The sequence below is a fragment of the Patella vulgata genome, chromosome 4, assembly GCF_932274485.2.
Source record: "Patella vulgata chromosome 4, xgPatVulg1.2, whole genome shotgun sequence".
NCBI classification, from domain to species: Eukaryota; Metazoa; Mollusca; class Gastropoda; family Patellidae; genus Patella; species Patella vulgata.
In genome coordinates, this window is record NC_065882.2 from 52,179,368 (window position 1) to 52,183,667 (window position 4,300).

Sequence of the window (4,300 nt, forward strand, 5' to 3'; positions counted from 1 at the left end):
TAAAAAGGTTTAGGTGACAGGGGCAATAATATTTATTTTCGATAGGATTTCTTCTTCAGATAATTCGAGCAATCGCGGCAAGTTTGATGACCATATTCAAATATATACAATGATATAAATTATGAAAATTTTCTAGAAACAATAATAAAAAAAATGGATAACATAGACAATCTCTGAAAAGTCGGAAAATGAGCGCACATAAATGAAGAGATACAGGAAGATGTATCAAATCAGATGCTAAATATGGTATTTGTAATAATAATATATATGCCAGGAAGTGGAGGATGACATTAATTTTCTAACATCTTGTAAAGACATGCAGAAAGAAGAAAAAGACTTTTATATTAAGAATCAACTTTGAATGAATTGAACGATTTCCAACAATTTAAAATATATATTTGTGTACATTTAACTATGTTTATTTGTTTTTTTACGTACATTTTATTATTCCTGTATGCAAAATAGGTTTTCTTCTTTTATGCTCTTACATAAAATGTGGGCATATAACAATCCTTGTAAGTCTGAAAAAAGATGGTCTCGTTTCTAGTTTACAGGCAGGAAAAAGAGGTGTATAGGTGAATAAATTAGGTTTTAAAAGCTCCTATCAATGCAAATTATCTATCAGCAAAATAATGATAACTGTTCTACATAAACACTTCTGATTGATGTCCCCGTGGATGTTCCTGATCGAGTAACGACAACATAGAAATACGGGCGTTCCCGAATTACACCATAATTAGCGGATAAGATACCGAAAGGACAAATTTCAACGCCTACTCTTTTTAAATTAAGTTAAAATGTATAAAGTAAGTTGTATTCATGTGTTCTTACAAAACCGCTGTATGAAAAAGTAACAACATCTATTAGTTATATGAACACATCAGACGAGAAGTGGCATCAACATAAAATATCTATTATCAAATAGTTCATTATGGAAGACTAAATATACAAAAATCAAAGCCCCTAGTTTAGTACTTGCAAAATATAAAACCTTAACCAAATCTGCGAATTCTAACTTAAATTATGGTCAATTGAAACTTACAGTGGTTTTTTTAATGGTTTCACTGCACCAAATAACTATAGTGATTCGTGGACAAAACCTGTCACAACAATTAACCGACTGGACAGAAGAACAGAGCCATACACCACCCAGACACTCTGTGTCGAACTGCCAATGGTGCCATTACGTGCACACAACTCGTATACGGGGCCTCGGTGTTTCGTCCCCTCCGAACGACTAGCGACTGTTTCTTACCAGAGTTCTCGTGCAGTACTAGTGACAATAAGAACCGGGTTGGAAAAACCCAGATGAACTTCCTAGGCCAACACAAGGATCGAACCTGTTTCCTCCTGGTTAGTGAGCTAAGGCCTGGATCAGTTAGCCACTGTGGCACCCACTGCACGTTATTGCTGAATTGGACCAGATTTAGATTTTCAAAGTGGAAACCACGTACCTTTAATGAAGCGCAAACGATAGCAAGAAGATGAATATCTTTGTTGTTATCATTTCCCTCATATTAATAATCTATGTTTATTTCCCGCACCTGCAAAAGAAAACGGTTCTTGGGAATCACTATCTTCGTTTTGAAATGAGGATTGGTAAAAAAATGACTCAATGTTTGTCGTGCTCTTTTTTTCCAAGCTAAAGGTGTATACTATCATCATTACCCAAAAGATTAGATATATAAATACTAATGTTATATGTTGAGTGTTGTTTATGTTATGTCACAGTGATGAAAGAGTGAGAACTGTTACGATAAACATGCTAAACTAACATCCCCGGTGTTAAAATAACAATAAATCTACATGTAGACCCCCAAACAAAGTAACAAACTTTTTACTTAATGAGTTCAGAAGACATTTTTTTTCCAAAGGGACCATTACTTCACTTATCTGGGCTGTAAGTTCTTCTGGAAGCCTACTGTGCACTATGATTAAAGCTCAACATGTGCTGTACAATCTGCGTGCACGTGCATGCATGTGTTCAATACTTGTTGGGTAAACAGAATTATAACATTTCAAAGAAGTAGATCAGATGAACAACCTGAATGAGACTTTCGGGAAATTTCAGCACAAATATTCGGAAAACGTGCCAAAAATAAGGCAAAAGCAACAAATTAGCCCATATTTCGGAAAGAACCTTCGACAACCGCATGAAAGAAAAAATAACCCCAAAAACAATTGCTGCATATTTAAAAAGTTAATGACCATAGATCGCATAAATCTTAACTTTTATTCAGGAACAGGTCCTATCAAATTAATTTCGACAGATGGGAGTGCCACTGGTAGCAAATATGGGAATCATAAATTATTGTAAAGTTCCTCCTAAATTGTGCATTTGTTACCATTAGTAATTAACATGTTCTTTTTAAGAAAAAGATTTTTCAAATTAAAATTGATAACAACATGTTCAGCAACACCTAATAAATTTTTACGAGTTATAGGAGTTAATTGGTGCAAGAACCCGGTTATGATTAGGTCCATTGACTTTTCTTATTACTTCTTGTTAAAGTTTATCACGAGTTCATTTAAAACTAATTGAGTTAGTTGGTAGTTAGACTGTGAATTCTAAATTGCCTTCAAGGCGCATCATATTGCAGTTATATGTAATTTTAATTTCTGTTTTAAAAAAGGGGGAATCGGTGCATTGGTACGTAGAATACCTTTCTCTTCCACTGTGAGGACTAAGAGAGAATATTGGCTATCAAAGTTATATTCGTTTATCTACTGTAAACACAATTTGAGGATTTCACACAGCTAACAAACTTTCGTAGCAATCCTTCATTAAACGATTTCTTTTAGTTTAAAGGAATAACAGAATATATTTTCAATACATTTAAGGCCAAATGTGCCAAAATAAACAATAGATACGATGTTCCAGGCCATACTTTTTCCTGAAATATAGTTGTATTGGTCGATTAGTTAACGTTTCTGTAAGATTGTTGCAATGCTGTTTCCAGGGCCCTTATTCACGGAAACTTAAACTAAGATAAAATCGAAATTTTAAGAAATACTGCAATTCGATTGGCTGACCAATATGCAAGTTGGATATATGCAAATTGATTTTACTGGTCAACCAATCGAATTGCAGTATTTCTTAAAATTTCGATTTTATCTTAGTTTAAGTTTTCGTGAATAAGGGCCCAGGTCGGTTATTGTAGTATTAGTGTTTCAGATAGATTGATGTTTCTGAAGATAGTGATAGTTATATTGATGTTTCAGATAAATTATTAAAATAAATTTTCTTGAGGATGTGTGTTTTGATGTTCCGGATTAGTTAATATTGATGTTTCAGATTGGTTAATGTTTCAGGACCATGATTGTATTTATTTCTTTAGATCGATTAACTTTTCCTGTAGATGATGGCATTGATGCTTTAGATCGGCTAATGTTTCTAGTGGTGTTTCAGTCAGTTTCAGATCTGTTAACGTTTCGGTTATCGTTTCTTGAACTTGAAGATTGAATTCTTAGACAAGTAAACTGTTCCGCGAGATTGTTGAAAGACAATGATTTTGGTGTTTCAGACCACTTAACTTGTTTTGTTTTTAAAGATGATAGCATTAGTATACCTGATTAGGGTTGTACTTCAATGTGGTTGGTTTCTGTTTCAGAACGGTTATCATTCCAAGGAGTAAGTTGGGTTTTATTTATTTCAGATTAATAAATGTTACTGGGATGCAATAATTGTTCGGGCCCATTGTTGTTAATGGAAAAGGTTTTTATTGATATTTAAGACTTCTAAACCAGCGTTACTTCAAGATTATTGTAAAGTTGGTTTTCTTTTCAGACCAGTTATCGTTACTACAATATGTTACTACAATATGTTAAGATTTGTGGTTGGTCCTATTGTGGTTCAGGTCGGTTAAAGGCTGTATCGTCAACCAAATTAATGAATTTAGATATTTGAAAATCCCCACACAACGACAGTGCAAATAAAAACAGATTTAGGTTGAAATGGGAGGTGGTTTATTCATCTTCATAACGTTTCGGGTTAAAAGATCCTTTATCAAATAAACCACCAACAGCTACACATACTGATCTACCAACATCCCAACCCCTGCTACACGTTTAAGGGTGTGTTGCTCCCCCCCCCCCTCTCGTTTCCTATCATTGAATTTAGATTAATTTGATGTGAACTATTCTCCGGTTATTGTTTCAGATTTGTTAACATTTTGGTAATACAACTTGCTGCCAGCAATTTTATATTCTATTTGCCAAAAGTTAGTACCTCAAACGTTAAACACAGATTTAGCATGACCTAATTTCGATACATAATAAAACTGCTATTTTAATTCATATT

General features: G+C 33.8%; 1 long non-coding RNA gene across 1 annotated transcript; it reads right to left on the reverse strand.

Moving 5' to 3' along the window:
- Positions 1 to 449: 449 nt before the first annotated feature.
- On the reverse strand, positions 450 to 1,922 carry LOC126819624 (uncharacterized). Its single transcript, XR_007679704.2, has 3 exons — positions 1,842 to 1,922; positions 1,455 to 1,544; positions 450 to 521 (listed from the first exon to the last, which is right to left on the reverse strand). It is a non-coding gene; the product is annotated as an uncharacterized LOC126819624 (long non-coding RNA).
- Between the last annotated feature and the right edge of the window lie 2,378 nt (positions 1,923 to 4,300).